General features: G+C 46.9%; 1 long non-coding RNA gene across 1 annotated transcript; it reads left to right on the top strand.

The window, feature by feature from the left end:
• The first annotated feature begins 8,502 nt into the window (after positions 1-8,502).
• Positions 8,503-10,859, top strand: LOC122393827. Its single transcript, XR_006258764.1, has 2 exons — positions 8,503-8,678; positions 10,367-10,859. It is a non-coding gene; the product is annotated as an uncharacterized LOC122393827 (long non-coding RNA).
• Positions 10,860-18,907: the final 8,048 nt, after the last annotated feature.

Raw genomic sequence — 18,907 nt, 5'->3', positions numbered from 1 at the left:
GTGCGCACGTGCAACCTGGGTCCCAATTGACTTGTGCACGGCACTCTATTCGCCGGTCTCTAGCGGTGTGCCAAATTTGAGTGCAATCGACTCGGCCGTTTTCGAGATCTGGAAGCGACACCCTGCACGTGCGCACGTGCAACCTGGGTTCAAATTGACTTGTGCACGGCACTCTATTCGCCGGTCTCTAGCGTTGTGCCAAATCTGAGCACAATAGGCCCGCCCGTTCTCGAGATCTGGAAGCGTCACCCTGCACGTGCGCACGTGCAGTTGCACCCCAAGGTGGCGCATGGAATTACATACTTAATGACTGGTGCACGGCGCCCTACTGATCGGTATCAAGCGGTATGCCAAATTTGAGCACAGTCGGTCCAGCCGTTCTTGAGATCTGGAAGCGTCAGCCTGCACGTGCGCACGTGCCAAATGGGGCCCATCTGACTTGTGCACGGCACCCTACTCGCCGATCCCTAACGGTGTGCCAACTTTGATCACAATCGGCCAAGCCGTTCTCGAGATCTGGAATCGTCACCCTGCCCGTGCGCACGTGCAGCTGCACCCCAACCGTGACACATGGAAATGCATTGCCCGGCGGTTGCCTACATCCATGTCAAGTATCAGCGCAATCGGCAAACTAATTACTGAGTAATTAGACTTGTTACCAAACTGACGTCTCTTCGTTTTGCACGTGGCACGTGCATTAGAGGTCACCCATACGCATCGAGAGTAGCACACTACGTTTGAGAAAGGAAGAAGCTATCCCTCACAAAAGACCGCGAGTGAATCGGTCAAGCAGTTGTGGAGCTATAACCTTTGCAAAGGCGCCCCCACAACGGCCGACTGCTAATATTTAGCAATAATCAGTGTCGCATCCGCACACGGGAGGTATCCCCGTCACCTGTTCGTATACTCTAATGTGGTTGGGTTCAAGTCACAGTCGAGCCCTACTTTTTTACAACTTTTCTTGAAAACGGCACACCGTGCAGTGACTTTCTATACATCATGGGAAAGAGCATCGAAAGTTGTATATTCTATTAACTTTTCACTTTTATATACGTGCAACGTAAAAACTTATTAAGCAACAAAGACGCTCCCATTGACCTTCCATGTTAAAAATTGTCATTTTTAAACAAGCTTTTAAAGAAAAAAACGATTTTGCACAGCTTAACGAAACACAACAGCATATACTATGCTCCTTCTTCAACAACTCTTGAATGTTTGGACGAAATCGTGACACATAATTTTTTTTACAATGTGCGAATGAAAATATCTCTGCAAAATTGTCCATTCACTTAACATGGGACACAGCAAAATTCCAACTTTGACCTCGTGCAAAGAAACGTTCCGAGATTCTGACGGGTATACGGCGCACACTGGCGTGTACCGGAACGTGTTTGCCATAAAATGCTGGGATGAAAACCACCCCTTCCTTGGCTCGTTTGTCCGCCATTCCCGATGGCGCAAAAAGTGCCCCAAACCCCCATTGACTTAACATGGGCGAAAATTCAAACGCACGAGCCACGCGCAAAAGATTTCTGAGCGAGTAGCGACCGGTGCCATCAACTAGATCGCCTTCGAAAGTCTATACCCTGAAATTTTTACGAAAATCGTTGCAGAAGTTTTGGCTGGAATCAAGTTGTACTGATTCGCTGCCAAGTATGGAAAACATAGCCCGGTGAACGACTGCTCCGGTTGTTTTTCAATAGAAAAACACAATTCTAACGAATAGTGTTTGTCTTTTCAAACAACCTGCGGTTACGGCAAAATAACTACAGAGTTATTAGACTTGTTACTGAACTGACTTCTCTCCGTTTTGCACGTGGCACGTGCATTAGGGGTCACCCATACGCATCGAGAATAGCACACTACGTGTAAGAAAGGAAGAAGCTATCCCACACAAAAGACCGTGAGTGAATCGGTCAAGCAGTTGTGGAGATAGAAGCTTTGCAAGGCGCCCTGCACGGCGGCCGACTGCTAATATTTAGCAACAATCAGTGTCGCATCCGCACACGGGAGGTATCCCCGTCACTGTTCGTATATCTAATGTGGTTGGGTTCAAGTCACAGTCGAGCCCTGATTTTTTACAGCTTTTCTTAAAAACGGCACATCGTGCAGTGACGTTCTATGCATCAGTGGAAAGAGCATCAAAAGTTGCATATTTTATTAACTTTTCACCTATATATCTTACTAAAGATAAAAGTTATAGAGGAATAAAGACGCTCCCATTGACTTTCCATGTTAAAAATTTTCATTTTCAAACGAACTTTATTAGAAAAAACGATTTCTGCCAGCTTAACGAAGCATACCAGCATGTACTACGCTCTTTCCTGTACAAGCTATAAGAGTTCGGGCAAATTCTATCTCTAAAATTTTGTACAATGAACGAAAGAAAACGTCTCTGCAAAGGCTCGGCATCGCCGTCCATTGACTTAACATGGGACACAGCAAAATTCCAACTTTGACCTTGTGCATAGAGGTGTTGCGAGATTCTGGCGGGTATACGGCGCACACGGGCGTGTACCGGAACGTGTTTGCCATAAAATGCTGGGAAGAAAACCACCCCTTCCTTGGCTCGTTTTCCCGCCATTCGCGATCGCGCAAAAAGTGTCCAAAACCCCGTTGACTTAACATGGGGAAAATGGAATCGCACGTGCCACGTGCCACGAGATTCTGGCGGGTATACAGCGCACACTGGCGTGTACCTGAACGTGTTTGCCATAAGTTGCTGGGAAGAAAACCACCTCCTTCTTGGCTCGTTTTCCCGCTATTGGCGATCGCGCAAAAAGTGTCCAAAACCCCGTTGACTTAACATGGGAAAAATGGAATCGCACGTGCCACGCGCAAAAGACTTCTTAGCGAGTACCGACCGGTGCCATCAGGTAGATCGCCTCCGGGAGCCCATACCTTGAACTTTTTACGAAGATTGAGCGATTCGTTTAGGCCAGACTCAAGATGTCTCGATTCGCGGCCAGACTTGCAAAACATAGCCCGGAGAACGACCGCTCCGGTTGTTTTTCAATAGAAAAACACAATTCTAACGAATAGTGTTTGTCTTTTCAAACAACCTGCGGTTACTTGTGCACGGCACTCTATTCGCCGGTCTCTAGCGGTGTACCAAATTTAATCGCATTCGGCCCAGCCGTTTCCAAGATCTGGAAACGACCCCTACACGTGCGCACGTGCAGTTGTACCCCAACCGTGGCACATGAAAATACATACTTACTGACTTGTGCACGGCACCCTACTAACCAGTCTCTAGTGGTATGCCAAATTTGAGCACAGTCGGTCCAGCCGTTCTTGAGATATGGAAGCGTCAGCCTGCACGTGCGCACGTGCAAACTGGGCCCCATCTGACTTGTGCACGGCACCCTACTCGCCGATCCCTAACGGTGTGCCAAGTTTGATCACAATCGGCCCAGCCGTTCTCGAGATCTGGAAGCGTCACCCTGCCCGTGCGCACGTGCAGCGGCACCCCAACCGTGACACATGGAAATGCATTGCACGGCGGGTGCCTACATCCATGCCAAGTACCAGTGCAATCGGCAAACTAACTACAGAGTTATTAGACTTGTTACCGAACTGACACCTCTTCGTTTTGCACGTGGCACGTGCATTAGGGGTCACCCATACGTATCGAGGGTAGCACACTACGTGTGAGAAAGGAAGAAGCTATCCCACACAAAAGACCGCAAGTGAATCGGTCAAGCGGTTGTGGAGATATAAGCTTTGCAATGGCGCCCCCAGGGCGGCCGACTGCCAATAATTAGCAATAATCAGCGTCGCGTCCGCACATGGGAGGTGTCCCCTTCACCTGTTCGTATACTCTAATGTGGTTGGGTTCAAGTCACAGTCGAGCCCTGATTTTTTACAGCTTTTCTTAAAAACGGCACATCGTGCAGTGACGTTCTATGCATCAGTGGAAAGAGCATCGGAAGTTGTATATTATATTAACTTTTCACCTATATGTCTTACTAAAGATAAAAGTTATAGAGGAATAAAGACGCTCCCATTGACTTTCCATGTTAAAAATTTTCATTTTCCAACGAACTTTATTAGAAAAAACGATTTCTGCCAGCTTAACGAAGCATACCAGCATGTACTACGCTCTTTCCAGTACAAGCTATAAGAGTTTGGGCAAATTCTATCTCTAAAATTTTGTACAATGAACGAATGAAAATGTCTCTGCAAAGTCTCGGCATCGCCGTCCATTGACTTAACATGGGACACAGCAAAATTCCAACTTTGATCTCGTGCAAAGACACGTTCCGAGATTCTGAGGGGTATACAGCGCACACTGGCGTGTACCCAAACGTGTTTGCCATAAAATGCTGGGAAGAAAACCACCCCTTCCTTGGCTCGTTTTCCCGCCATTGGCGATCGCGCAAAAAGTGTCCAAAACCCCGTTGACTTAACATGGGGAAAATGGAATCGCACGTGCCACGTGCCACGAGATTCTGGCGGGTATACGGCGCACACGAGCGTGTACCTGAACGTGTTTGCCATAAAATGCTGGGAAGAAAACCACCTCCTTCTTGGCTCGTTTCCCCGCTATTAGCGATCGCGCAAAAAGTGTCCAAAACCCCGTTGACTTAACATGGGGAAAATGGAATCGCACGTGCCACGCGCAAAAGACTTCTTAGCGAGTAGCGACCGGTGCCATCAGGTAGATCGCCTCCGGGAGCCCATACCCTGAAATTTTTACGAAGATTGAGCGATTCGTTTAGGCCAGACTCAAGATGTCTCGATTCGCGGCCAGACTTGCAAAACATAGCCCGGAGAACGACCGCTCCGGTTGTTTTTCAATAGAAAAACACAATTCTAACGAATAGTGTTTGTCTTTTCAAACAACCTGCGGTTAGAGCCCAGCATCTGCGATGCTGGGCTCCGCATCGCGGGACCGCAGGTTGTTTGAGCAAGCACCTCTGTAACGCCGCAAAAACGCCCGCCGCCAAACGGGAGGATGAGCCTTGCACGTGCAGCCCGGAGCGGGTGTGTCACGAACTGACGTGCACTGCACTCTACTAACCGGTCTCTAGCGGTTTGCCAAATTTGAGTGCAATCGACCCGGCCGTTTTCGAGATCTGGAAGTGACACCCTGCACGTGCGCACGTGCAACCTGGGTCCCAATTGACTTGTGTACGGCACTCTATTCGCCGGTTCCTAGCGATGTACCAAATTTAATCTGAATCGGCCCAGCCGTTTCCAAGATCGGGAAACGACCCCTACCCGTGCGCACGTGCAGCTGCACCCCAACCGTGGCACATGAAAATACATACTAACTGACTTGTGCACGGCACACTACTAACCAGTCTCTAGCGGTATGCCAATTTTGAGCACAGTCGGCCCAGCCGTTCTTGAGATCTGGAAGCGTCAGCCTGCACGTGCGCACGTGCATAACGGGTCCCATCTGACTTGTGCACGGCACCCTACTAACCAGCCTCTAGCGGTGTGCCAAGTTTGATCACAATCGGCCCAGCCGTTCTCGAGATCTGGAAGCGTCACCCTGCCCGTGCGCACGTGCAGCGGCACCCCAACCGTGACACATGGAAATGCATTGCCGGGTGCGTGCCAACATCCATGCAAAGTACCAGCGCAATCGGCAAACTAACTACAGAGTTATTAGACTTGTTACTGAACTGACTTCTCATCGTTTTGCACGTGGCACGTGCATTAGTGGTCACCCATACGCATCGAGAATAGCACACTACGTGTAAGAAAGGAAGAAGCTATCCCACACAAAAGACCGCGAGTGAATTGGTCAAGTAGTTGTGGAGATAGAAGCTTTGCAAGGCGCCCCCAAGGCGGCCGAATGCTAATATTTAGCAATAATCAGTGTCGCATCCGCACACGGGAGGTATCCCCGTCACCTGTTCGTATACTCTAATGTGGTTGGGTTCAAGTCACAGTCGAGCCCTGATTTTTTACAGCTTTTCTTAAAAACGGCACATCGTGCAGTGACGTCCAATGCATCAGTGGAAAGAGCATCAAAAGTTGTATATTATATTAACTTTTCACCTATATATCTTACTAAAGATAAAAGTTATAGAGGAATAAAGACGCTCCCATTGACTTTCCATGTTAAAAATTTTAAAGTTCAAATTAACTTTAAAAGAAAAAATGAGTTTTGCCAGCTTAACGAAGCATAACGGCATGTACTATGCTCTTTCCTCTACAAGATATAAGAGTTTGGGCGAAATCTATCTCTAAAATTTTGTACAAAGATCGAATGAAAATGTCTCTGCAAAGTCTCGACATCGCCGTCCATTGACTTAACATGGGACACAGCAAAATTCCAACTTTGACCTCGTGCAAAGACACGTTCCGAGATTCTGAGGGGTATACGGCGCACACTAGCGTGTACCGGAACGTGTTTGCCATAAAATGCTGGGAAGAAAACCACCCCTTTCTTGGCTCGTTTTTCCGCCATTCCCGATGGCGCAAAAAGTGCCCCAAACCCCCATTGACTTAACATGGGAAAAATGGAATGGCACGTGCCACGTGCCACGAGGTTTTAAGCGAGTAGCGACCGGTGCCATAAGGTAGATCGCCTCCGGGAGCCCATACACTGAACTTTTTACGAAGATTGTACATTTCGTCTAGGCCCCTACCAAGTTGCCCCAATTCGCTGCCAGACTTGCAAAACATAGCCCGGAGAACGACCGCTCCGGTTGTTTTTCAATAGAAAAACACAATTCTAACGAATAGTGTTTGTCTTTTCAAACAACCTGCGGTTACGGCATCTGCGATGCCGGGCTCCGCATCACGGGACCGCAGGTTGTTTGAGCAAGCACCTTTGTAAACGCAGCAAAAACGCCCGCCACCAAACGAGAGGATGAGCCTTGCACGTGCAGACCGGAGTCGGTGTGCTACGGACTGACGTGCACGGCACCCTATTCGCCGGTCTATAGCGGTGTGCCAAATTTGAGTGCAATCGACCCGGCCGTTTTCGAGATCTGGAAGCGACACCCTGCACGTGCGCACGTGCAGCCTGGGCCCCAATTGACTTAAGCACGGCACTCTATTCGCCGGTTTCTAGCGATGTACCAAATTTAATCTGAATCGGCCCAGCCGTTTCCAAGATCGGGAAACGACCCCTACACGTGCGCACGTGCAGCTGTACCCCAACCGTGGCACATGAAAATGCATACTAACTGACTTTTGCACGACACCCTACTAACCAGTCTCTAACGGTATGCCATATTTGAGCACAGTCGACCCAGCCGTTCTTGAGATCTGGAAGCGTCAGCCTGCACGTGCGCACGTGCCAAATGGGTCCCATCTGAGTTGTGCACGGCACCCTACTCGCCGATCCCTAACGGTGTGCCAACTTTGATCACAATCGGCCCAGCCGTTCTCGAGATCTGGAAGCGGCACCCTGCCCGTGTGCACGTGCAGCGGCACCCCAACCGTGACACATGGAAATGCATTGCGCGGCAGGTTCCTACAACGATGCCAAGTATCAGCGCAATCGGCAAACTAACTACAGAGTTATTAGACTTGTTACCGAACTGACACCTCTTCGTTTTGCACGTGGCACGTGCATTAGGGGTCAAACATACGCATCGAGAGTAGCACACTACGTGTGAGAAAGGAAGAAGCTATCCCACACAAAAGACCGTGATTGAATCGGTTAAGCAGTTGTGGAGATAGAAGCTTTGCAAGGCGCCCCCACAGTCGGCCTACTGCTAATATTTAGCAATAATCAGTGTCGCATCCGCACACGGGAGGTATCCCCGTCACCTGTTCGTATACTCTAATGTGGTTGGGTTCAAGTCACAGTCGAGCCCTGCTTTTTTACAACTTTTCTTGAAAACGGCACACCGTGCAGTGACGTTCTATACATCAGTGGAAAGAGCATCAAAAGTTGTATATTATATTAACTTTTCACCTATATATATTACTAACGATAAAAGTTATAGAGGAATAAAGACGCTCCCATTGACTTTCCATGTTAAAAATTTTAATTTTCAAATTAACTTTATAAGAAAAAATGAGTTATGCCAGCTTAACGAAGCATAACGGCATGTACTATGCTCTTTCCTCTACAAGATATAAGAGTTTGGGCGAAATCTATCTCTAAAATTTTGTTTAAAGATCGAATGAAAATGTCTCTGCAAAGTCTCGACATCGCCGTCCATTGACTTAACATGGGACACAGCAAAATTCCAACTTTGACCTCGTGCAAAGACACGTTCCGAGATTCTGAGGGGTATACAGCGCAAACAGGCGTGTACCCAAACGTGTTTGCCATAAAATGCTGGGAAGAAAACCGCCTCTTCCTTGGCTCGTTTTCCCGCTATTCGCGATCGCGCAAAAAGTGTCCAAAACCCCGTTGACTTAACATGGGGAAAATGGAATCGCACGTGCCACGCGCACGTTAGGGTGCAGGCCCCCTGTAAAGGCGGACATTTGGCCAGATGGGGATTAGAAGAAAAAAAAACATGTTCTTGATATTATCAAGAGCTTTGGAAACTGCATACGTTCCATGCGCTTATGAGACATTTGTTGCGCAGTGTACCCTCCCTGTATAATGTATATTGCCGCCAATTTCTCGGCATTTCCAGCGGTTCAAACGTTTCTTCTGGGTTTTAGGCAATTGCCTGGGTTTCCGTTATTTGAAAAAAGGTGTTTAATCGCCCGATCAATCTAGTGGAAGGGGTGAGTCGGCCAGTGATTTCGAGGTAAGCCACCAATTAAGTGCAGCCTGCTCTTCAGTCTTCATGGACTAGACTGAGATGCTTTTTATTTCTGAGTATAATTATAGCCCCATTAGTGTGACATTGTTCCTCACTTGTTGCAACAAAATTTGTTACTTCTTTATCCATTCATATTCTTTTCCTAAAGCTGCTGTGATTTTTTTCGCAACTTGTTAGGTCACAACTCACAACCCTTTCACTAAGCCTTTACGCAAGCCCTTCGTAACCCTTTCGCAGCCTTTTCATAACTTATTTGAAACAGCCCTTTCGTAAACTCATGGTTACCCTTTCTCAGCCTTTTATTAGTTTATTCAGAGTAACCCTTTCATAACTTATTTTTAACTATGTTCAATATTTTCATAGCTCATTCAAAATAACCCTTTCGTAAATTATTTGCAACCCTTTCGCGACATTTTCCTGACTCATTCGAAAGAGGCTTTTCATTAACTTATTGTAACCCTGTCACAGCCCTTTCATAATTCATTTAAAGCAAATTTCTCATAGATTATTTGTGACCCTCTGACAACTTTTTCATATCTCATTCGGAAAATCTCTTCATTAACTCATTGTAACTCTTTCGGAACCTTTTCGGAACTCTTTTGAAGGAACCCTTTTGCAAATTCTTCATAACTCTTTCACAGCCTTTACATAACTCATTTCAAACAACACTTTTGTTTACTTGTTGAACCCTTTGGCAAAATTTTCATAACTCATTCGCAGTGTCCCAAAATTTGTCAATTTGGGTGGAACAAGACATCCAAATGAAAATAATTTTCCACTCCCACCTCCAACTTTCAATAGCAATTTACCACTCATGAAAGAGCATCTAATTGCATGATCGCATCAGATTCTACCATTGTACAGGAAAGTGCAATTTTCCTTCTTCTGTTCTTTATTTCAATTTTTTTTTGGGGGGCAGGGCTAACCTTATCAAGAATATACCACCCTCATCCCTTTTTTGGAGAGGAATTTTCCCCTCTAACACCCAAGCATTAATATAATTTTGTGATGAGTCATTCGACACTGCCCTTTTGTAAATTATTTGGAACCCTTTCACAACATTTTCATAACTTGTTTGAAGTGATTCTTTCATAACTACCTTTGACATCAGCTTCCCGAGTATGTATTGATCTTCCCTATTTAACATTGATGCAACAAGTAGTGCCTACTAAATTTATTAGTATGCCATTACCACCCAATGCCATTACAACATGCTGCTGGAATCAGAACATGTGTCACTCATGTGCAGTTTCAAGAATTGTTGTGGTGGCTCTGCAGTCTGCAACCCACTTCATTAAACGGCTGCTTGTTAACTCCTCAGATAGTAGGCATATGCTTCTAGCCTGCATATATTGATTCAGGCTGCGTTGAAGAATTGACTTACTTTCTTTGAAATTGGTATCCCATTTGTCAAGTACCTAGGTAGTATGCTCTTTTTCTGGGCTGATTCATAGTAGTGTCAGTGTCAGTTATCAGTTTGTATTTATTGTTTAACAAATAAGAATATTAGTATCAGGCTGTTCACGCATGAATGTGAAGTTTCACTAGTGGGGACCGAAATTCCTCATAATATCTTTTTACCTAGGGCTAAGGGGTTTTAAATATGAGCCTTCTGGTGAATGACAGTGACACTGAAGAAAATGTTTTTGTGACAATTTGGCTTTTCTTTACAGATAAGTGCGACACCTACGTGCATCAACGTTTAGTGGACCTAAAGGACATCGTCAGCACCGAGATTTGCCAGCTGGAAACGCAGTGGGGCTACACGCAATGGAGGCACGCGTACCACTCGTCCTAGACAAAGAAACGTCCTCCGTGCTTCCGACGAACTTCAATCGGCGCGAAATTCCTAAACCTCGAGTCACGAGTTCATTCGGAGTAAAATAGCATGCCGAGGAAAAATCACTGTTCGGGACGAAAAGTGGAGTTCAGTAATTTAGATAAAGCCGGCCGTCACAAAATCATATTGTTCTTGTTTTTGCCCTCCTGCCATGGATTTCCTCGGCCTCTAAAGCGGGATGCAGCTGCGACTGCTACTTCTAAAGTGTGTGTCATGAACCTATAGGACGATAAGTCGTGATCTCGATTAACTTCGCCACGAGGTTGCGAACTTAATGAAAATGTTCCTGTCGGTGTTCTTGTTGTCCATGATCGGCCCGTTTTTTTTTCTTCTTCGTATTCAGTTATTTCATGTTTGCGATTTAACTACTGGGCGGGCAGAATCTATGTAAGTGTTTACCCAACAACCTGTTGAAAAACAGGACGGAATGCGACATGCCTTGACGCAGGACGGCCGCCGACTGTTGAAGGCAGCTAAAAATTGTTATGTGACTTGAATTGCGAGCGAATGTGCACCTATCAAAATGTTGGCGCATCAGAATCTGGTGCGTGAGCGTGCGTGTCAAAATGTGTTTATGTGACTGCATTAGATTTGTGATAAATGTATTGATATGCTACTTGCGAAGAATATACATTCTATATTTACGTGACGTTGATTGCGTCAATATGAAGAGATTGAACATGAAAATAACTGGCCCGCACCCTGACAGGTATCTCCCATCGCCGCCATGCCTATTGCCTAGGTACCTACATGTTTGGATCATGCCTACTGATACTTTGATTAGATAGTCAATTTTTAAGATTAAGTAAATTATGTTCAGGTAAGTGAAGTTCCCAAATTTTACTCTTATTTGAAACGCTTAAGTAGCCACATTTGAAAGAAATAGCTTTAGCGTTTGTCCCCTCACCCTAAAAATCATTTTTGCCCGGATAAGGCCTGAGACCGCTATTGCACCCAGTGATTGGCAATGAAGACAAGGGGTAAAAGCAGCTTAGGCTAGGCGCAATGGAGGTATGGGTACCATCATTCGAATAGCAATTAATTGCTGTTTGATTATCTACTGGGGCATTAACGTAATATTCAAATTTGACTGAGTTGTAAGCATTGAAATATAGTAAAAGTGTATGTTATATCGACCGATAACGAAAACAATCGCGTCAAAAGTAGCATAAGCCATCACTGACTTGTGGCTAATATACATTTTTAGAAAGCTTACTTTGTGGGCTTTCGTATTCCGGTGGGGCATTTATCGAAGGTGTCATTTATTCATTAATTTTATTAGTTAATTATGGTGATACCACAATTTTGCCTAGTGCTTGCTTATCAAGACACGAGAAAAAAGTAGCTTAGGGTAGGCACCATTGAGGCATGCGTAACATCATTCGAACGGCAATTAATTGATGTTTAAATATCTACTGGGGCATTAACGTAATATTCAAATTTGACTGAGTTGTACGCATTGGAATATAGTGAAAGTGTATGTTATATCGACCGATAACGAAAACAATCGCGTCAAAAGTAGCATAAGCCATCACTGACTTGTGACTAATATACATTTTTAGAAAGCTTACTTTGTGGGCTTTCATATTCCGGTGGGGCATTTATCGAATGCGAAATATGTGCAATGATATTATTAGTTAATTGAAGGGATGCAATTATTTACTAATCAAATTATCCATTAAAATACCTATTTACATCGCGAGATGTATCATGAAATTAAGCTATAATATGAAATGCATTTTTCTTAAATTTTCAGTAAAGGTTTCGTTGACGCATAACGTATCGTTACTAAATAATTTGAATTAACGTGCGATCCGTTGCGATAGTTCCGACCAGCCGCCGATGGTGGCGCTGGTGTCGCTCCGGCCGTTATGGCCGCGGCCGCCGCCTATCGACGCGCAAAAGACTTCTTAGCGAGTAGCGACCGGTGCCATCAGGTAGATCGCCTGCGGGAGCCCATACCTTGAAATTTTTACGAAGATTGAGCGATTCGTTTAGGCCCCACCCAAGTTGCCCCAATTCGCGGCCAGACTTGCAAAACATAGCCCGGACAACGACCGCTCCGGTTGTTTTTCAATAGAAAAACACAATTCTAACGAATAGTGTTTGTCTTTCTTTTCAAACAACCTGCGGTTACTAACGGTGTGCCAACTTTGATCACAATCGGCCCAGCCGTTCTCGAGATCTGGAAGCGTCACCCTGCCCGTGCGCACGTGCAGCGGCACCCCAACCGTGACACATGGAAATGCATTGCGGGGCGTGTGCCTACATCCATGCCAAGGATCAGCGCAATCGGCAAAATAACTACAGAGTTATTACACTTGCTACCGAACTGATACCTCTTCGTTTTGCACGTGGCACGTGCATTAGGGGTCACCCATACGCATCGAGAGGAGCACACTACGTTTGGGAAAGGAAGAAACTATCCCACACAAAAGACCGCGAGTGAATCGGTCCAGTGGTTGCAGAGATATAAGGTTTGTAAAGGCGCCCCCACGGCGGCCGACTGCTAATATTTAGCAATAATCAGTGTCGCATCCGCACACGGGAGGTATCCCCGTCACCTGTTCGTATAGTCTAATGTGGTTGGGTTCAAGTCACAGTCGAGCCCTGATTTTTTACAGCTTTTCTTAAAAACGGCACATCGTGCAGTGACGTGCTATGCATCAGTGGAAAGAGCATCAAAAGTTGTATATTATATTAACTTTTCACCTATATATCTTACTAAAGATAAAAGTTATAGAGGAATAAAGACGCTCTCATTGACTTTCCATGTTAAAAATTTTAAATTTCAAATTAACTTTAAAAGAAAAAATGAGTTTTGCCACCTTAACGAAGCATACCAGCAAGTACTATGCTCTTTCCTCTACAAGATATAAGAGTTTGGGCGAAATCTATCTCTAAAATTTTGTACAAAGATCGAATGAAAATGTCTCTGCAAAGTCTCGACATCGCCGTCCATTGACTTAACATGGGACACAGCAAAATTCCAACTTTGACCTCGTGCAAAGACACGTTCCGAGATTCTGAGGGGTATACAGCGCACACTGGCGTGTACCCAAACGTGTTTGCCATAAAATACTGGGAAGAAAATCACCTCTTCCTTGGCTCATTTTCCCACCATTGGCGATCGCGCAAAAAGTGTCCAAAACCCCGTTGACTTAACATGGGGAAAATGGAATCGCACGTGCCACGTGCCACGAGGTTTTAAGCGAGTAGCGACCGGTGCCATCAGGTAGATCGCCCCCGGGAGCCCATACACTGAACTTTTTACGAAGATTGTACATTTCGTCTAGGCCCCGGTCAAGATGTCTCGATTCGCGGCCAACTTTGCAAAACATACCCCGGAGAACGACCGCTCCGGTTGTTTTTCAATAGAAAAACACAATTCTAACGAATAGTGTTTGTCTTTTCAAACAACCTGCGGTTACCCAGCATCTGCGATGCTGGGCTCCGCATCGCGGGACCGCAGGTTGTTTGAGCAAGCACCTTTGTAAACGCAGCAAAAACGCCCGCCGCCAAACGAGAGGATGAGTCTTGCACGTGCACACCGGAGTCGGTGTGCTACCCAGCATCTGCGATGCTGGGCTCCGCATCGCGGGACCGCAGGTTGTTTGAGCAAGCACCTTTGTAAACGCAGCAAAAACGCCCGCCGCCAAACGAGAGGATGAGCCTTGCACGTGCAGACCGGAGTCGGTGTGCTACGGACTGACGTGCACGGCACCCTATTCGCCGGTCTATAGCGGTGTGCCAAATTTGAGTGCAATCGACCCGGCCGTTCTCGAGATCTGGAATCGTCACCCTGCCCGTGCGCACGTGCAGCGGCACCCCAACCGTGACACATGGAAATGCATCGCCTGGAAAGTGTCTACCTCCATGCCAAGTTTTAGCGCAATCGGCCCAGTAATCACCGAGCTATTGCGCTTATTACAAAACAGGCACCTCTTGGCTTTGCACGTGGAACGTGCGTTAGGGGTCACCCATATGCATCGAGAGTAGCACACTATATGAAAGAAGGGAAAAAGCTACCCCACACAAAAAACCGTAAGTGTATCAGCCCAGTGGTTGCCGAGATATAAGTCGTACAAAAACGTCCCCAGACTCCCCACGGCGGCCGGCCGCTATTTAGCAGTAAAATCGTGTCGCATCCTTCTATGGGAGGTATCCCCGTCACCTGTTCGTATACTGTCTGAGCAAAGGCCATACGTTACGGTCCAAACTCCATAGTGAGGCGGACATACGAATTTACGAGAGTTTAGCGACGAAATGATTCACTTAATTGTTAAGTAATCGGTACCATTAGGTACGCCATAAATTTTCTCTAGCATCTCACCGTAGATGCAGTAAAAAGTGCTTTACTTTTCATTGTATATAAAGACTTGCTCAGCTCAATCAGTTCACTCTGTATTGGCTCAAGCCGTATCATACGAGCGCAATACAAACTAGAGCACCAGACAGCGCAGCGCTCCCCAACTCACTGCTCGCCCAGTCCACCCGGGCCGCCGCCACGACGGCCCCCCGCAAGTAGGCATCCCGCACTGCACCGACAGCCGCGGGCGACCAGCTGACAGGTCAGCTGACCGGCCAGCAGCCGGCGGGCGGCAAGCCGCGGATGGCCGACCCGCCAGCGCGGCGAGGGAGGGGAGGGACGCAGCTGAAAGACCCGACTACATATATATCAAAGAAACATTATATGTAATCATTGATGACGCGACATAAATCTGCTTTATTGGGGTTAGCGGTGTAGTCTGTGATGCCATCACAATGAAAATAGCCTAGTTTTGTAGAGCATCAAATTCTGATTCCATAACGACTCTCGCTAGTCCATTTTCAATTGTAAATAAGCCTTTTATTGCGATGCAAAGTCCCGAAATGGTGCCGACGGCGGCCGGTCCCCCGATGGTACCATACCATAGATGGTAAACAGGTTAGTTCACATTCCCGCCGCTATGCGGGCGGCGGCGGCGCCACCTGTCCTCGTGTCCGCCTGACACCGTAACGATATAGGTCTGAGCTCAAATCTCGGTAATGTCGTGCTTTTTTACGAAATTTCTCAAAAACGGCAGCACGTGCAATAACGTTGTATATATCATTGGAAAGAGCATCAAAAGTTGTATAAAATATCAACTTTTGACTTAAACATATCTTAAACGTAAAAAGTTATTAAGCAGCAAAGACGCTCCCATTGACTTTCCATGTTAAAATTTTTCATTTTTAAACGAGCTTCAAAAGAGCAAACGAATTCTGACAGCTTAACGAAGCATAACAACATGTTCTATGGTCTTTTCTCAACAAGTCCTGAAAGTTAAAGCAAAATCGTATCATATAATTTTGTACAATGAGCGAATGAAAATGTCTCTGCAAAAACGCCCATTGACTTAACATGGGGAGCGAAAAAAGTTCAACTTCAAACTCGTGCAACTCAAGTTAACGAATTCTGACGGGTATACGGCGCACACTGGCGTGTACCAGAACGTGTTTGCCATAAAATGCGTGGAAGAAAATCACCTCTTCCTTGGCTCGTTTTCCCGCTATTGGCGATCGCGCAAAAAGTGTCCGAAACCCCGTTGACTTAACATGGGGAAAATGGAATCGCACGTGCCACGTGCCACGAGGTTTTAAGCGAGTAGCGACCGGTGCCATCAGGTAGATCGCCTCCGGGAGCCCATACCCTGAACTTTTTACGGAAATCGAGCGATTCGTCTAGGCCCCCGTCAAGTTGCCCCAATTCGCGGCCAGACTTGCAAAACATAGCCCGGAGAACGACCGCTCCGGTTGTTTTTCAATAGAAAAACACAATTCTAACGAATAGTGTTTGTCTTTTCAAACAACCTGCGGTTACCAGCATCTGCGATGCTGGGCTCCGCATCGCGGGACCGCAGGTTGTTTGAGCAAGCACCTTTGTAAACGCAGCAAAAACGCCCGCCGCCAAACGAGAGGATCAGCCTTGCACGTGCAGACCGGAGTCGGTGTGCTACGGACTGACGTGTACGGCACCCTATTCGCCGGTCTATAGCGGTGTGCCAAATTTGAGTGCAATCGACCCGGCCGTTTTCGAGATCTGGAAGCGACACCCTGCACGTGCGCACGTGCAGCCTGGGCCCCAATTGACTTGTGCACGGCACTCTATTCGCCGGTCTCTAGCGGTGTACCAAATTGGAGCTCAATCGGCCCCGTCAATTTCAAGATCTGGAAGCGACCCCTACACGTGCGCACGTGCAGCTGCACCCCAACCGTGGCACATGAAAATACATACTAACTGAATTGTGCAAGGCACCCTACTTACCAGTCTCTAGTGGTATGCCAAATTTCAGCACAGTCGGTCCAGCCGTTCTCGAGATCTGGAAGCGTCAGCCTGCACGTGCGCACGTGCAAACTGGGTCCCATCTGACTTGTGCACGGCACCCTACTCGCCGAGCCCTAACGGTGTGCCAACTTTGATCACAATCGGCCCAGCCGTTCTCGAGATCTGGAAGCGTCACCCTGCCCGTGCGCACGTGCAGCGGCACCCCAACCGCGACACATGGAAATGCATTGCGGGGCGGGTGCCTACATCCATGCCAAGGATCAGCGCAATCGGCAAAATAACTACAGAGTTATTACACTTGCTACCGAACTGACACCTCTTCGTTTTGCACGTGGCACGTGCACTAGGGGTCACCCATACGCATCGAGAATAGCACACTACGTGTAAGAAGGGAAGAAGCTATCCCACACAAAAGACCGCGAGTGAATCGGTCCAGTGGTTGCAGAGATATAAGGTTTGTAAAGGCACCCCACAGACGGCCTACTGCTAATATTTAGCAATAATCAGTGTCTCGTCCGCACATGGGAGGTGTCCCCTTCACCTGTTCATATATTCTAATGTGGTTGGGTTCAAGTCACAGTCGAAGCCTGCTTTTTTACAACTTTTCTTGAAAACGGCACACCGTGCAGTGACGTTCCATACATCAGTGGAAAGAGCATCAAAAGTTGTATATTATATTAACTTTTCACCTATGTATATTACTAACAATAAAAGTTATAGAGGAATAAAGACGCACCCATTGACTTTCCATGTTAAAAATTTTCATTTTCAAACGAACTTTATTAGAAAAAACGATTTCTGCCAGCTTAACGAAGCATACCAACATGTACTATGCTCCTTTCTCTACAAGATATAAGAGTTTGGGCGAAATCTATCTCTAAAATTTTGTACAAAGATCGAATGAAAATGTCTCTGCAAAGTCTCGACATCGCCGTCCATTGACTTAACATGGGACACAGCAAAATTCCAACTTTGACCTCGTGCAAAGACACGTTCCGAGATTCTGAGGGGTATACAGCGCACACTGGCGTGTACCCAAACGTGTTTGCCATAAAATGCTGGGAAGAAAACCACCTCTTCCTTGGCTCGTTTTTCCGCCATTGGCGATCGCGCAAAAGTGTCCAAAACCCCGTTCACTTAACATGGGGAAAATGGAATCGCACGTGCCACGCGGAAAAGACTTCTTAGCGAGTAGCGACCGGTGCCATCAGGTAGATCGCCTCCGGGAGCCCATACAATGAACTTTTTACCAAGATTGAACGATTCGTCTAGGCTGCGACCAAGTTGCCCCAATTCGCGGCCAGACTTGCAAAACATAGCCCGGACAACGACCGCTCCGGTTGTTTTTCAATAGAAAAACACAATTCTAACGAATAGTGTTTGTCTTTTCAAACAACCTGCGGTTACGCACTGACGTGCACGGCACCCTATTCGCCGGCCTATAGCGGTGTGCCAAATTTGAGTGCAATCGACCCGGCCGTTTTCGAGATCTGGAAGCGACACCCTGCACGTGCGCACGTGCAGCCTGGGCCCCAATTGACTTGTGCACGGCACTCTGTTCGCCGGTTTCTAGCGATGTACCAAATTTAAGCTGAATCGGCCCAGCCGTTTCCAAGATCGGGAAATGACCCCTACACGTGCGCACTTGCAGCTGCACCCCAACCGCGGCACATTAAAATACATACTTACTGACTTGTGCACGGCACCCTACTAACCAGTCTCTAGTGGTATTCCAAATTTGAGCACAGTCGGCCCGGCCGTTCTCGAGATCTGGAAGCGTCGTCCTGCACGTGCGCACGTGCAAAATGAGTCCGATCTGATTTGTGCACGCACCCTACTCGCCGATCCCTAACGGTGTGCCAACTTTGATCACAATCGGCCCAGCCGTTCTCGAGATCTGGAAGCGTCACCCTGCACGTGCGCACGTGCAGCGGCACCCCAACCGTGACACATGGAAATGCATTGCGGGGCGGGTGCCTACATCCATGCCAAGGATCAGCGCAATCGGCAAAATAACTACAGAGTTATTACACTTACTAACGAATTGACACCTCTTCGTTTTGCACG

This window comes from Amphibalanus amphitrite, unplaced genomic scaffold (genome assembly GCF_019059575.1).
Source record: "Amphibalanus amphitrite isolate SeventyFive unplaced genomic scaffold, NRLGWU_Aamphi_draft 000556F_arrow, whole genome shotgun sequence".
Taxonomy (NCBI): domain Eukaryota; kingdom Metazoa; phylum Arthropoda; class Thecostraca; order Balanomorpha; family Balanidae; genus Amphibalanus; species Amphibalanus amphitrite.
Note: the sequence above shows the minus strand (reverse complement) of the source record. Positions and strands in the feature narration are given on the sequence as shown.